Below are 17,761 nucleotides of genomic sequence, written 5' to 3'. Positions count from 1 at the left end.
GTTGTTTTTCCTTTTTTACGTAAATCCTCTCCTAGTAACCAGCATGGGGTTTTTCTGAAGTTCATTTACTGCCATTTTTCTGTATTGTCCAACAGATTGTTTCTAGTACCTTCTGATGTGTGGCAGCTGTGTTTTAACAATTCCAAGTATACCATATGAAAGTAATCAAAGACATTAACACACTAGTGTCCGCAGCTCTAGAGGTATTTCCTGCCTGTGGTATTGGTAGGCCATGTGAAGTCGTACATAAATTACTTTGTTTTGTTTTTTTGGTTGTGGGCTTTTTGTTTATTTGTTTTGTTTTTAGAATGCTGAAGTGTTCTCTAAATATATGCAAACTCATCACATGCTTGTGTTTGTGGATCCATGATTCTGTAGACACAGCTAGCTACAAAGAGCATCATACAAAGATCAGCATCAAGTATAACTTTTACAGAGCATAGAATATTTCACATATTAATCTGTGCAAAGTGATCTCAGATTCCCAAAGGAGGAAATAGTTAAAGTTTAGTGTTTTCTCTGATATAGTGTACCCTGGGTAGGATAGTAATGGCTAACTACGTAACATCCTAATGTAAGCAGTTATTGGAAGATGTTTCACATACAGTATTTTATTATAGTAAGATTGCACTGTACTTAAAGTAAATATCCCTGGATCCCCTCCAAAGCTGAAAGAATGTAGTTAGGTTACAGAATCTGCTCACTCAGCAATCTGCCTTATAATAAATTAGGGTTTTGAAAAAACGGCTGTTTTGTTTATCACAAAAGGTAGGGAGAAGTAAAAAGTAACCTGAAAAAAGCAGTAGGTTGTACAATCCTGAAAGAACGGATAATCATATGTACATTGTATTACCTCACTGATTGCAATATCGATTATATCATATAAGCAAAGTAGCCAAGGATGAAGCTTAGAAATTAAATATCCAAATGTGACAGGTGCCATCACAAGTCATATTTTAAAATTTAAGTCTAACTTATCATATATACAATTTCACCACCATGTTAATAAAAAATACACTATTTAATTGTTTTATGTATTCTAGAATTTCAATGAACATAAAAGTAATAGATACAGATATATAGATTATACAGATATAGATAGAACACCATTTTAGTGTGCCAACTTTCTTGCTAGAGAAGGTATTCTTTCAAAACATGCTTTAAACAAGCGGTTCTAGGACCCCGTGGTAAGTAGCTAAGAGCCCACATTTATTTGACATTCCATTTCTCCCCAGTGACCACTACTGACAGAGCCTCAGCATGTCTGGCCCATGTAGAACTTTCACTCTTAATTGAAACAGTGACACCAAAAGCTTTTAATAATTCCCCAAATGCTATTATAAGGTACAGGGTAAATGTTAGAGCTGGGGCCCCTCTTTGGGGAATAACTATAAAATTTGGAAGTAACATTTTCCACACTGCTTATCCATTGCCTTCCTGTGGCCTCCAATGGGACTTCACTAGCCACTGGGTCACATCTAACCTTATAGCTCGCTGAAGGAATCTCTCTGGAATATCTAACCCTAGAATAGTAGATTTTTCTAATAAAAAAAAATTGTTTAATCTTCAACATTGCCTCTTCAATTCCTGGCTTTCTTCTGGACAAATTTGTCCTACTTCTTTGCCCAGATAAGTACAGAGAAATCATGAAAAGTACCTGTCTGCTTTCCTATGGTTCCCTAAAAGCGTATGCACTATCCATCCTCAACAGGGTCTGCATTTATTGAGCATTTACCACCAGCAAATGGCAATACCAAAGATTGCTTTTTAATCTAGAATGAATCCCTGTTCTTATCATGCGTAAATGTGATCTCATAGAGAGAAGGAGATGAATAGATTGGTAGATAAGGTGTTGCTATGAAAAGAAGAGTTGAAGATTAGGATAATATGGAATCCTTACAGCCTATCTCTCTTATTTCTGAGCCTTAACTTGGCCTGTTTTTCTCAAGCAAAGAAAATTAGAAACAGTTCCTGAAAAGTTGCCATTTGGATCAGCTACTTTATTTTACTTCACAAATTCTTTTGAGGATACTTAGAATGTGCAAGGTACTGTGCTATGCTGGAGAGGCACACAAAATGGGGAAAGCAAATGCCTTTTCCTCTGGAGCTCATCATCCAGTGGGAGAATCTTTACATGTAAAGGAGACGACTTTCAGCTAGCAGAACAGCTGAGCAAAGGCCCCAGAGTGGGACCTCGTACAGAATGCTTGGAAATCAAGAAGTTGATTGATTCAGCCAAAGACTAAGCTGTACAGAGAAATAATGAGAGAGGAGAGGAGAGAGGCACTAGGTGTTGAAGTGAGGCTGAAAAGGAAACCTTAATCCAGGCCGTGGGATGTTGAATGCCAGGCTAAGCTCCGGACATTGCTTCCTAAGCAATAGAGGGCCACTCAAAGATTTGGAGGGACAATGAGTGACACAAAGTCATCCAACTTATCTTTTTCCTATTTATGGTCAAAGTCTTCCATTAAAAACTCAGGCATTATTCAGAAGATCTTTAACAGCATTGCCAGCATTATCCAAATTCTGTTAGAACCCAGTGGTTCCAACACTAGCAAATTCACTACAGAGAAGGCAGAAATAATGTCGAAAATATGTATTTTCCACTTCAAGAAGCTGTGTATATAGTCATGGTTAATCTTAACACAATCATGGAGCAGAAAAGACTTGTCACTGGTGTATCTCCTCCACCACCCCTAGCCGCCTGGGGCCATAATGTCTCCATGTATTCATCTTGTGTCCTAATCCCACCAGGAGGAAGGTAACTGGCCCTCCACCATCATTTAGGCATTACTTGGCTTAACTCATGCCTTAATGAAAGTAAGATGCAGGGTATTATATGAAAGTAATGTTAGAAGAAGTGGTCCGCTCTCTTTGGATGTGATTCATGAGGACCATTTCTAATTTCCTTGCCTTTTCCTCCCCCACCAAAAAAACTCCATCTGATTGTTTATCCATAAAGTTCCTGGGGACAAAAGTATTTTAATGCTATCATTGGAGTTAAAATCACAAATAGTCCAGGAAGAGAAAAATGTGGAAATAAATTTATTTTAATAAGATGTGAAAGATTCTACACCATAGTGTAGAATAGTGTATCAGTCAGGTTCCCAGCAGGAAATAGATGGCATGCTCCAATTAGAATCGTTCCAGGAGAATTTAATAAAGGGACTATTTACAGAGGTGTGGGGAAGCCATAGGGTTAGTGCAGTACCCTTAGCTAATAAAAGCACAGCTGTTAACCATCTTAGGCCCAAGAGGGGAAGGGAAGAAGCCATTACTGGAACCTAAAATGATACGGTCACTCCGAGACATTTGCGATAAGAGGAGCTAAGACTTTAGACAAGGGACACAACTGGTCCAAGGTTATCCCCTAGGTAGAGAGCCAAGGGAATGAATACCTTGATCTTACTGTTACCCACTCCCGCTTTAGTCTCTCTCAAGGGCTCCCCACCGACTGAACTCAACCAAAGATTGAGAGCAAAGGAACTCATTGATGAAGTTCGTGTAAGTCAGCTTCCCCTGTGCCAGTCCAGGTAGAAATGAGTGCAAGGTAGATCTAGATGGGTCAATGGCATACCCCGCACCAAGACAGAGGGAGAAAAAAATTAAAAACAGCAAGCTTGGGGTAGGCATGGGAAATGTTGAAGAAGAGGAGACTGAAACTGTGTTCTACTTGTGTTCCAGAGAACTGACCTTGTTCTTGAACACAAACACATGCGTATGCACACAAACACACCCCTTTCAAAACTCAAGCAACATAATGATGGGACATCTCTGTTCCTTCTAAAGTTGAAGGGAGATGTGTTCAGGCACCCCTCATTCTACAAGACGATCTCCTCCTTCTTCCTGTGAAGAACACTAGCTCATTGAAATCCAGACACTAACAAGGCCTTAAAGTGTGGATGTAGCTCACTGTGAGATGCTAGACAGTCTTGTTTTATTATCCACTTGGAAGTACACCTGAATAACAGCAGGTGGAGCAAAACACTTTTTCCCTCTTCTCATAGGGCTGCCTTTCAGGCCATACAAAGTTTTCGATGGAAATCCATGAGTTCCTGGAGTCTTCTCAACACTCTTTCTCTTTTCTATCCCTTTTCCCTTCCCCTAACCAGGGACATCTTTCAATCAAAGCTTTGGAGCTCTCCTCATTCCTGGTTCTATCCTGGAAGTATATTTTGAAATTTTCATTCTGTTCATCTTCAGTTTTTCCCAGGAGCAAGATTCTTATGCCTGAAGCATCTACATGAGGAAACTCTCTTGCTAACAATGTGTATAACTTTGAGGCATTATTATGCTACAAGAACCTCTTCCACTTGCCCACATCTCACCTCCACCCCTACTCCAACTGTTAGCCCTTCCCCAAAAAAGTAAAGAAGACAAAAGGAAGCTTGCTTTGTCACATAAACTTTGAGGAGTTCTCTTTTCTGTATGTAATTAGACAGCGAGTTCCTTGGTGGGTTGGACTAACTTCATAAAATATTTTCATGTTGCTTATATATAACAAAATTATCTTTTTATCTCTAAACTTTTATTTGGTTATTTATAGATGTATAAAACTCTATGCCAATATGTGGTGACTTGGAACAACAATGTACTAACTTTCAAAGTGGTATGGGCTGCTGGATGCTTCTAGATTGCACTTTCTCACGCAGTCATCGAAGGCTCTGTTGGACTGGCCATCCAATATGGCACTTCCACATGGCTGGATGTTGATGCTGGCTGTTGGGTGGGAGATGAGCACCTGCCTGTGTCCTCTCTCTGCAACTTTTTTTCCTCACAGCATGGCAAGTAGGTTCTGAGAAGAAGTGTCTCAGGGTGAGCCTTCAAAAATACCCAAATGGGAGCTGCCAGCATCTTATAACCTAGTCTCAAAAATGTTGACATAGCCCTTTCATCTCAAACCTGTCCCTACATCCACCAGATTCGAGGAATTAAACTCTCCCACCTACTGATGTGAGGAGCAGCAGGCACTTACAATGAGGGAAAGGACTGATGATTTGGAAACCAACACTAATTTCCCACTCGCCTTTTGTCTTTTCCTACCTTTGTGTTTTCCTCCTGGAATCATAATCATCCATTTGCGCTATCATTATTCAACAGTCTGCTTAATATAGTGGAAAGAGCACTGAATTCTGAGTGAGAATGCCAAGCTGAAGATCTCAACCAGAAACAAAACCAAGCCAGAGACCCAGCTGGGCTCTGAGGTGCCCATGCATCTGTGCCTAGCTTTTTGACTCTGGGACAGTTCTGTGCCTTCTAATCCAGCTCCAGATGAGTGGAAAAATAAGAAGAATGAATCAACAGTTATTTCATTTCCGTTTTGCATCTCCTACCGCCTGACAGATAAGTGGGAGGGAGCTGAGCTGGCAAATTTATCTCAAGAATTCAGGAATAAATGAAATAGGACCAGACAAAGATGACCCCTCCTTAACTAAATGAACTAAAAGATAAGTAGGCCTCTCCTCTGTCAGCTGAAGATCAGTTCCCATCTCCTCTCCAAAGGGCATCATTGGGGGTGTACATACAGATCATTTTACTAATCCCAACTCTGTCACTCATGACCCCTGTGATCTTGGGCTAGTCAACTTTCAATGTTCACACCTGTAAAATGAGGAGAATAGGTATTTCAGAGATGTTAAGTGATTAAGATAAATAAGGTGTGCAAAAATGTTGTGATCAATAAAGGCTTAGGTACAGGTAAAGTATCATTAACAACGGTGACCATTTGGGCATGGTCAGATTTGGCCCATAGGCTGTTTGCCAACCCTTGGTCTAAGTTATGATTTAATCTGGGAAAAGAATGGAAGAAAAGCCAGGACTAGTAAATTCTCAATAATATCTTTTATTTATACTTAACAATGGTTCAGACATGGACAAGGTAAGTTACAAATGTAAAGAAATGGGAAAATGATGTTTGATGCTGACAGTTGACACCAGACTTCCTTCTAGGAAGAGAATATTGTTAAGAGAAAATGCCCTAACAAGCACTCGGGTAGAGAAAGTGATAATGTGGGAACTGGAGCTTAGGAGATCTGTTGTATTTGAGAAAGGAGGAGTAATATTCCATTCATTCCAGATAGGAATTGAAAAGACAGCGGGAGCCTAGATGAGTCTCAATGCAACTCTACACTGTGAACCTCTGAATCTCCACAGGATTATTTAACTCATAAAATGTTTAAAGTGAGTGTATTTTTTGTTTGTTAGGAAACCAGCAAAGAGACTGGGGCCTAATACCTGACTCATTTGGAGCAGACCTTAAGTATTTTGCCAGGATCTTGGAGTATAGAGACAAAGAGAATCATAAACATGTAAGCCCTAGAAACACCTCGAAATTTTAGGAAGGCCTCTGGCTGTCACAAGCCATGGAAATGGAGTGCAGAAGCATTTAACCAGATGTCCACAGGGCAGGGGCCCCAGCTGGAACCTCTCACAAAAACATAGAGCATATCGTGATGTAAATAACAATGATTGTAACGGTCTTATAAAGCACACCAAATGCTATCTATCACAATGTTAATTAAAGTTTTTAAAGGGTCACTTACTACCCTATTCCATTGATTATGAAGGTGTTCCTAAAATAAGAAATATAAGTTTCTGGCAATTTTACATAGTTTTCATAGAAATTTATCCAACAATTTTTTGTCTTTTAAGATGAAACTGTTTTCTTAAGTGCTCAGTTCTTTTTGTGAAAATGTTTCTCATACATCATAGTCTGTGTGATCACGTTTCCCAAAAGTCCATTGCCAATTTTGGTTAAAAAAAAATAGGCATTAGCAAGTAACACTGGGCACTTGAAGAAAGAATGTTCATCATAATGAAAGCCATCAGATAACCCTTCCACAGAATATTGACACATAAATGCATGTGTTCTCTTCTCTGAGAATGAATGCTGCTAAGAGTGCTATGGTCAGCTGTGTGCTCACGTACACTGGCATATACTTGGCACATCATACTCTTGGCTGCAGGATTGGAGTGAGCCACTGCTAATCATGGCTGAAGAAAACATTCCGGAATGTCTTTATTTTATAGGAAAGGCACTGTAATAGAGATAAAAGACGTCTTACTAGGAAATGGGTAGTCTGAATTTGAGCCTGAACTCTGCTGCTTCTTACTCTATACTCAAGGTTTAACTAGATTTTTGAGGGTCACAATTTCATCACTTGCAACATGGCGATAATGCCTATTCTTCATGTGTCACCTGGTTGTTATCATAAGTAAGTGAGAAAGGTAGGCAGAAAAAGCTTTGCAAATTGATGAAGATATGGAAGTTCTTTTAAACTGATATTTTAGATGATACTGTAATTCATTGTTAGGTATTTTAAATAGTTCAGATTTCACTTAATAGAATTCAGGCATGAATCGACTGAGTATGTGTGTTATCAATAGATCAATAATATATGTTAATCATAATCTTTGGCTCAAGTTTCTTCTCCTGACATTACTTACTCTCTGCAAACTGACAATGAACCAAATGAAAGCAAATGGCAAGTTGTGCATTGTGTGTTGGGCATTGTTGCTCACCTCCCCAAAGGCTATCCACCCCCCTCTGCCTCCCTTGTTAACAGCACCCAGATTTTATTCATATATCTGTATCTAGACTCACATCTTTACTCCCCATTTCAAGGATAACTATTGATTATCAAAGCCAATCATTAATCTCATTCTTTGCCAGTGACCAACTAAGAGGTGGACATGTAACTCAGAACTATTGAATGCATAATGATAACACTTACTCAGCACTTACTATAGGACAGGCACTTTTCCAAGTACTTTGCATGTATTAATGCTAATCTTAACAACAACCCTTTCAGGTAGGTTATATGACTATCTTAGTTATACAGTTGAGGAAATTAAGAGCTGGAGAGACCAAAATACTTACCCAAGGAAGGAATTGAGCCAGGATACAAAACTAGGCAGCATAGTTTCAGAGTCCATGTTCATTGCCAGTATTCCATACTGATGGGAAAATCTCCTGAGGGTTTCTGGGAAAGGTCTCTTCACGGATAAAAAAGAGTTATACAGGAGATGGCCTGTTTCCTTCTGCTGGATGTCTGAAGATTGCATGTGATGCCTAGAATGATAGCAGCCATCTTGTGATGAGGGGAGCTTAGCTCATACACTGAGGATAACTGAGTAGAAAGATAAAAAACATTGTGTTGAAACACTGAACTTGCAATCTCTGTAGCTTGCCTACTTCAGTACTTCTTCTTAAATGAAGTAATACATTTTTATCTGTGTTTAAACAATTCTGATTTGGAAGTTTCTATTACTTGCAGTCAATCCCATCCCAGGTGACCTAATACAGGCATGCAAAGAGGTATGGTTATGCTATATTCCACAGAATGATTGCCCTCCTTCTAAAGTGGCAATGTAGCATCACTAGAAATATGTCAGAGATGCTGAAAAGAAATTTCAACTTTGAGAGAGTAAATTAGACAAAATGATGCAAAATTGTTTGCAATTCTAGGTTGTCTACTTCAGTGAAATTCTGGTTTTCCCTATGGAGTAGGATAATTAAGGTGGAAAGTGTTAAAATACAATTGAACAACTTTTTGGAGGGAAATGTAAATATTTAGAAGATAAATGAAGAACAAGATAAATTCACAGAACTTTAGGCAAATCCTTTGGTTCAATCAAGGAACAGAGACTAAAAGTAAATTGGACATTAAGAATAAGCCAACTTACTTTGGGAATTTACTTCCTCAGTTCCATCCACACAAATCAAGCAAACAAAATTCCTAGCCTCTGTATTAACTATCTACATAGTTCTTTTTTCCATTTACCTCCTTAGAAGAAAAGCTTTTAACTTTTCCCTGGGAGACATGCCTTTGCTTCTTCTTTGCCTTCCATCATAATTGTGAGTCCTCCCCAACCATGTGGAACTGTGAGTCTATTAAACCTCATTCCTTTATAAATTACAAAGTCTTGGGTAGTTCTTTATAGCAGCATGAGAACAGACTAATCCAGAAAATTGGTACCACAGAGAGTGAGGCACTGCTGTAAAGATACCGGAAAAGGTGGAAGTGAATTTGGAACTGGGTAATAGGCAGAGGTTGGAACCATCTGGAGGGCTCAGAACAAGACAGGAAAATGTGGGAAAGTTTGGAACTTCCTAGAGACTTGGAGCACTCAGAAGACAAGATATGGGAAAGTTTAGAACTTCCTAGAGACTTAATGAATGGCTTTGACCAAAATGCTGACAGTGATATGGACAATAAGGTTCAGTCTGAGGTGGTCTCAGATGGAGATGAGGAACTTGTTGGGAACTAGAATAAAGGTCACTCTTGCTATACAAAGAGACTGACAGCATTTTGCCCCTGCCCTAGAGATCTGTGAAACTTTGAACTTGATAGAGATGATTTAGGCTATCTGGTGAAGGAAATTTCTAAGCAGCAAAGCATTCAGGTGGAAGCAGAGTATAAAAGTTTGGAAAATTTGCAGTCTGACAATACAATAGAAAAGAAAAAAAAAGTTTCTGGGGAGAAATTCAAGCCTGCTGCAGAAATTTACGTAAGTAACAAAGACCCCAGTGTTAATCACCAAGAAAATGGGGAAAATGTCTCCGGGTATGCCAGAGATCTTGTAGGCAGCCCCTCCCATCATGGGCCAGAGGCCTAGGAGGAAAAAAATGGTTCCATGGGCTGAGCATAGGGTAGGGCCCCCCTGCTATGTGCAGTCTAGGGACTTGGTGCTCTGCTCCCAGCTGTACCAGCCATGCCTAAAAGGGGCCAAGGTACAGCTCAGGCCATGGCTTCTGAGCATGCAAGCCCCAAGCCTTGGCAGCTCCCACATAGTCTTGAGTCTGTGTGTGCACAGAAGTCAAGAATTGAGGTTTGGGAACCTCCACCTAGATTTCAGAGGATGCATGGAAACGCCTGGATGTCCAGGCAGAAATTTGCTACAGTAGTGGGGCCTTCATGGAGAACCTTTGTTAGGGCAGTGCAGAAAGGAAATGTGGTGTCAGAGTCCCCATACAGAGTTCCCACCAAGGCACTGCCTAATAGAGCTATGAGAAGAGGGCCACTGTCCTCCAGACCCTAGAATGGTAGATCCACTGACAGCTTGCACCATGTACCTGGAAAAGCCACAGACAACACCAGCCCATGAAAGCAGCCAGGAGGGGGCTGTACCCTGCAAAGCTATAGGGGAAGAGCTACCCAAGGCTGTGGGAACCGACCTCTTGCATCAGCATGACCTGAATGTGAGACATAGAGTCAAAGGAGATTATTTCAGAACTTTAAGGTTTAGCTACTGCCTTGTTGGATTTTGGAGTTGCATGGGGCCTGCAGCTCCTTCATTTTGGCCAATTTCTCTCATTTGGAATGAGTGTATTTACCCAATGCCTGTACTCCCTTTGTATTTAGGAAGTAACTAACTTGCTTTTGATTTTAAAGGCTCATAGGTGGAAGTGGCTTGCCTTGTTTCAGATGAGACTTTGGACTGTGGACTTTTAAGTTAATGCTGAAATGAGTTAAGACTGGGGAACTGTTGGGAAGTCATGATTGGTTTTGAAATATGAGGACATGAGATTTGGGAGGGGCCAGGGGCAGAATGATATGGTTTGGCTGTGTTCCCACTCAAATCTCATCTTGAACTATAGCTCCCATAATTCCCACATGATGTGAAAGGGACCCATTAGGAGGTAATTAAATCATAGGGGCAGGTCTTTCCTATGCTGTTCTCATGAAAATGAACAAGTCTCATGAGATCTGATGGTTTTGGCCGGGCACGGTGGCTCAAGCCTGTAATCCCAGCACTTTGGGAGGCCGAGACGGGCGGATCACGAGGTCAGGAGATCGAGACCATCCTGGCTAATATGGTGAAACCCCGTCTCTACTAAAAAATACAAAAAAAAAAAAACTAGCCGGGCGACGAGGCGGGCGCCTGTAGTCCCAGCTACTCGGGAGGCTGAGACAGGAGAATGGCTTGAACCCGGGAGGCGGAGCTTGCAGTGAGCTGAGAGCCGGCCACTGCACTCCAGCTTGGGCGGCAGAGCAAGACTCCGTCTCAAAAAAAAAAAAAAGGAAAGAGATCTGATGGTTTTATAAAGGGGAGTTCCCCTGCACACGCTCTCTTGCCTGCTGCCATGTAAGACATGCCTTTGCTTCTCCTTTGCCTTCCACCATGGTTGTGAGGCTTCCCCAGCCATGTATAACTGTGAGTCCATTAAACCTCTTTCCTTTATAAATTACCCAGTCTTGAGTATGTCTTTATTAGCAGTGTGAGAACAGACTAATATAATACACAAAACAGCAGGAAGATGTAATATTAGAAATATCAAAGCTTCTTCCAATAGTCCCTAAACTTAATTAAATCCAACCAATCTCAACATGTTTTTTTGAAACTTGTTGATGACCTAGGGTTCAAAACATGAAATCAAAACAAAACGACAAAGAAAAAAGCAGAAAAGTTTGAGAGATCAGAGTAATGAGAGGGCCTTTTCATTAAGATGATAAAGTGTGCTACAAATCTATAATTATCAGAATAATATGGCACTGATGCCATCTTCTAAATGTGAATTATTTTTCTCTCCTTCTTTGCCTACCATAATCCTAACCTGCTGAAAAGTATCCTTTTCCATGAGACTTTCTCACAGCTCCCAATCTGGAAGTCACTGCCTATAATATGTTTGCTCTTCTTTTTGGCCATTAATTTCATACTCTTGGCTATATATAAAAAAAAAATCTACTTGCCTTTTCTGCCACAGAGTTTAAATTCCTTTGGTTTCATCATCTTTACTTGAATATGTTTATACCTACGAGATAACAACAGTTGTTTTCAATATCATCTGTGGCAGAGGACAGTATGAGATTTAATAACATAATGATGCCAAAGCATCAAAGTTAGGTCTAAGGACCACCAGCAGCAGCAGCACCTGGAAGCTTAGACATGCAGAATTGAGGGCCCCATCCCAGACACACTGAATCAGTAGGTGCATTTTAACATGATCTTCAGACGATTTGTATGCACATTAAATTTTGAGAAGCACTGCCCTAAAGAATTACATGGAATGAAAATATTTCGTAACTCTCCTAAAGCAATCAGACATAGTTGGATATCTTCCTGTGTTATAAGCAAATAGAATTATTCACATTTTACGTTTCCTTGATCGGCAAAAATTTAGTGACATTAAAAAAAGTGCACTAAAGAAATCTGGGTTCAGGCGATGGGATAAGTCTAATGAGAAAGGCAGATGGAGAGGGCATGTACAGGGGATTGTGAAGGCAGCAGTTTGTAACTTGGGAATGATTTGATACTTGGTTTACTCCCTCTACAGGGCTTTCTAATTTATTTTCCCAACCCTGATCTTTCTACTAAGATATTTTTCTTTTCCATCACCCACCTAATCTACATTTTAACCTGAGCTACTCTGATCTCACCTCCAACTCATTATCTTCTTGACAAAACCAGTCATTCCTCATGAGGTCCCCATTTCTATCATCCCAAGCCTCAGTCCCCAGATCATCCACTGCAATGTAAGTTCCCTAAAAGCACACAGTGGCTGTCTGGTTCACTTGCTCTGTGTCTGGAGAACAGAATAACACCGGGTATATAGTAGGTGTTAAACAATAGAATTCAACGCATGAATCCAAGCATAACAATTTGGAAAACTTTTAATACCCCAGATCCTTCCATTAATTTATAATCAATTCCCACATCTCCTGGGAACTTCAGGGCTTATTTTGCCCTGAAATTTCCTTTAAGTTTATTGTTATTGTATTACCACCATCGCTATGACCACTTCATGCCTGGACTATCATAGTAAAATCTGAGACACTCTCTCTGTCTCCTTTCTCTGATTCTCTTCTAATTTATATCCAAGTAACATGTTACAGTCCATTATTGCCAGACTCTTTACTCTGGCATTCAATTCTTCAGAGTCCAAATCCAAGTTTCCTTCCTGGTCTTGTTTTACAACTTCCCAAAGGGAACCTTTCTTTTTAACTAAGATGATGTACTCATGCTTCTTTACTTTGCACTCCCTGATATAATCTATTTCCTCAAAGTAAAATATTCCTCCCTATTATATTTTCCTTTTAAATCCTACCCATTCCTTAAGACTTGGCTCTTCACACATTTTCAGCGAAACATAATACTTGACCACTCTAATCTGGCGTGAGTTATCATTGACTCATTCCCAGGGATATCAAGTGATATCTCCTTGGAGCTCTCATGACAGGCATTATCTATAATGCCCAACACTTACTATGTATATTTCTTTGAACATATATCCTTCTGCATATGTATTGTACATATGGGTAAATGAAGAAGTCAAGTTAGGCAAACCTGGGATTAAAGTTTCTCTCTACCATGTAGGAATAATGTAATGTTTGACAGTGTACAACCCCTCTCTGGGTCTGTTTATTCTTTTAAAAAGTACCTAACTTATAGGATTTAGATAATTAAAATCAACTGCATTTTTTTTTTTTTAGATGGAGTCTTGCTCTGTTGCCCAGGCTGGAGTGCAGTGGCACAATCTCAGTTTACTGCAACTTCCGCCTCCCAGGTTCAAGAGACTCTCCTGCCTCAGTTTCCCAAGTAGCGGGGATTACAGTTGCTGGCCACCATGCCTGGCTAATTTTCATATTTTTAATAGAGACAGGGTTTCACCATGTTGCCTAGGCAGGTCTTGAACTCCTGACCTCAGGTGATCAGCACCCCCCCTTGGCCTCCCAAAGCCCTGGAATTACAGGTGTAAGCCACCATGCCTGGCCTCAACTGCATGTTTTAAAAAGCTCTTAGCAAAGTGTCTGGAATACTCAACAATATTGGCATCTTTTCCCCAGAGCCCCTTCCTATGGTTGAAGCTACTGTTTATCCTTGTATATTTCAGCAGATCAAAATATTTACTTATTCACTGGTGAATTGATAAAGATTAATATTGGATATCAATATAGACTTTCCACTGAAGGATTTTGAGAGAAAATTTTCAACTTTTTGGACAGCAGTAGATACTCTTCTCTTTGCTAAAGGTACTGGCAGGGGGAGTATGTAAAAGAGAGACAAAAGGTAGACACTGCATTAGAGTCCTATCTTAATTACTTACTATGTCTTTGATAACATGTCTTATAAGAGGGTGTAGTTTTATCATTAAACTACACTGAGAAATAGAATATGTTGCAGAGCAATTTCACTGTGTAATCTTAGACAAACAGGTTAGCCTCTCTAAGACAACTTTCCCTATTTAACAATAAGATTACAGCAGGTGACCCCTAAAGTCCCCTTGGAATGCTACAAGGATATCGTTAGTTTGCTGTGCAATACCAAGATTGCATTATCTCCTTTATCACTCATCTATGTAGCAGCCCTAAGAAATATTCTTTCTCTAAGTAACGAATTATTATGAGACTCATTTCAGATTATAGAGTAATAATTCTAACGATTATAAGATATTAGGTTGTAATTCAATTATTATTAAACCCTAGCATTTTCACATTAACTCTGAAAAAAAGTATGATGTCTTAGTAAGTGATAACAATACTGAGTTTTACTTTACTTTGGAAAAAGGCAGATTACTACGCAGAGGTTGAGCAACTCACTCAAAATTAACTACTAGCCTCTTGACCAAAATAAAGGTAACCCATGGGTTTCCTAATTTCTACTTCTTAATTTTACTAAACACAACACATGTCTTTGAAGCATTAGAATTAGAATATTTTAATATGGTTATCAAATATGGCAAAGTTCACATAAGATACTATTGCTTTTTATTCAGCAATACAAAAAAAAAAAAAGATTTGCTGTTGGGTCTCATGCATGTCCTGACTTGACAGGTGATATTGTGTTTAAAATGCATATATTTCTAGAAAATCAACATCCATGCTCTAGGTGACACAGATGAAGCAGCATGCCTACACTTGCCTTTTGACAAAGATCTGTTGGAGTGAGTGCGTGTGTGTCTAAAACATTAAATTGATATTTTTTTCCCATCAACCTTATTTCAGTATTCTCTTTAAGGACTGATAAGACCAGGCGTGGTGGCTCATGCCTGTAATCCCAGCACTTTGGGAGGCCGAGGTGGGCGGATCACCTGAGCTCGGCACTTTGAGACCAGCCTGACCAACATGGAGAAACCCTATCTCTACTAAAAATACAAAATTAGCTGGGTGTGGTGGCGCATGCCTGCGTAATCCCTGCTACTCAGGAGGCTAAGGCAGGAGAATAGCTTGAACCCGGGAGGCGGAGGTTGCGGTGAGCCGAGATCACGCCATTGCACTCCAGCCTGGGCAACAATAGTGATACTCTGTATCAAAAAAGAAAAAAAAAATAAAGAACTGATAAAAGGCCAGTTTAAGGTCATTTTGTGTCGTGGCTGTGGCTGTGACTATTCACTCCGTGTCCCATGACCCCAGACAATCTTCAGCAGCAACCTGAGTCCTCAGGCTTCAGTAAGAGACTGCTGAACACGCTGCATGAAATATGTGGGCCTTTAGACCAATCTGCAACCCCAAGTTCAGCAGCAATGGATTTGGGAGCTGGGCAGTTCATTTCCTGTGAAACCCAGGTCACTACCTTTTCAGCAGAAGTTGGGCCTTTCCCATCTCATCTGTATCTGTATTGAAGCAGAGTCTAGGTACGGCTTCCCCTGAGAATTTGTGTAAGATATACTCTGCACGTGCAGAACTTCCTGGGTCAGTATTCCTCCCATTGCAGGCACACTGGGAGCTCCCTTACCTTACACAAGATTACAGTGTCTGTATAACACAGGCACATAGATGACCACCTGTGCCACAGAACCACAGGTCCACAGAAGATGCCCCTGCGAGAGGCCAGTGACCAGCCCTGGGGTTGATAATCACCAAAACTGAGGCTTCTTGAAAGCTATTTGGATCTGGTTAAACAGGGTTCAGTATTTAATTGCTCAGCAATGGATGAGTCTCTGCTGGCAACAGCAACCTCAGAATAGCACTTTGACTGGCATTCATGGAGGACAAGTCATGACATCAGTTCCGTTTTCAATGACAACAAAGGCCTAAGCTGCCATCAGAAGCATCTCTCAGCTTCTTTGAGTGGTCTGAGGCTTTATTCTATAGATACAGGATTTCATCTAAAAGTCAAGCCAGGTACCAACCAAGTGGCTTCTGCAGCAAGGAAGTAGAGGACAATCTCCTTCTTCATCTGCAGGACAAGGGCTCTTGATATTGTGATGATTTCCCTTTAAGTTTATTCAGGAACCAAGCACCACACCATATGAGCCCTTCAGGCAATGTGGAAAGGCTTTGATTTGTTTTTATTCACTTAACTTGTACAGTGCTCCCAGCAGGTTTGAGCGAAACCTGAGATTCTTACTGAGGTAGAGGACCAGACAAATCAATTTGACCTTGGACCATGCACCCTTAGCTTTAATGGTAGAATCTGGTGATAGAGACTAGAAACACCATCACATTCATAAGACCCTATCAGGATTTAACTGTATCTTAGAACCAACCAGAAAAAAATGTTTAATAGAGAATTCTTGCTCTGTCCTTAGAGATCCTTGGACCAGAATGCAGAAAGGAGGGCACCATTCTGTGATTTTCCTCTGCAACTGGGAATCAGATCATTTATTTGCTGGAGGAAACAATAACTTGGCAAACTCTCTCTCCTCTCTTTCCATGTGCTAAGCAAGTGATGAAAGAGGAGTGAGGCTGACTTCAGCTCTGTCACAGATGTTGACTCACCACCGTTCTGCCTTCTCTCTCCCTTGCCACTCCCTTCCTTCTGCCAAAGTTAGCATGCTGGATCAGTAGGATGCAAAGCTGCGCATGACCCTTTTTGGGGCTGGACACTGTCATCTGGCCAGATAAACTAACAGGCTAGCAAATCCAGCTGGGGCTGGTTGTACTTTGCCCACGTCTGTTGCAGCATATGGTGCGTTCACTTGAAGTGACTGACAGAGCTATTTAACTTTGCAGTTTGTTCATCTGATGCCCCTACCCAAATACCACACATACTGTCACATATTGGTGAACAGTCTTCAGAGTGGTTGCAATTCATGGCTATCACAAGGGGAATACTTTAAAATTGTATTTGAGCTCCATAGCTCCCAAGATGGCAGAGCTGGACAGAAACATTTGGAGATATACCCTTTAATTGGCCCCATAATTTTATACAGAAAGAAATTGAAGCAGAAAGATTGAGTGACTCCCGCAAGGACTCACACAACCAGTTAGTATTAGGACTAGAGCTAGAACCTTCGACCCGGACTTCCAACTCAGTGCTTTTTCCAGCTCAGGCTGTTCACATGTTGCCTTTCATTTTATCTTCAAAATTTGGCCCCTTAGAACCTTTCCTGGAATTGGACTTCTGAGCCTAAAGTGGCTTAATGCACACTTTTGGGAAAGGATAGCCAGGAGGCCTCTAAGTGGTTTTGATCAAGTTTGCCAGTATTTACACCCTAGGATGATCTGCATAAACTTCATAAATAATGTGAATTCCTACAAAGTGAGTTAACAGTGAGCTACATGGTCTTTTGAAAAATCCGTGTTATGCATTCACCCTGGCAAAGTTAACAACGCAATAGAGTACTGAAGGTAACCACTGATTGCAGTCACTGCTATTGACCATTTTAAGTGTGACTATTTTTAAAATACTGTATGCCTCATTAAGCTGGGCTCTGAAAATGAGGAATTTGCTTTAACTGCATTGTTTTGAATTGCTGAGAGAAGAATCTATCAACCACAAGGTGCCCTGCTGCTGAACTCAGCCAAAAAGCTGTTAATAACTCCAGCAGATGTTTCAGCTTTTTAGGCCAATAGACTCCCTCTCTCCCTGCCCTCCC

This window comes from Rhinopithecus bieti, unplaced genomic scaffold, assembly GCF_001698545.2.
Source record: "Rhinopithecus bieti isolate Rb0 unplaced genomic scaffold, ASM169854v2 scaffold_641, whole genome shotgun sequence".
Taxonomy (NCBI): Eukaryota; Metazoa; Chordata; class Mammalia; order Primates; family Cercopithecidae; genus Rhinopithecus; species Rhinopithecus bieti.
The sequence above is the reverse complement of the archived record's forward strand: the minus strand, read 5'-3'. Positions refer to the sequence as shown.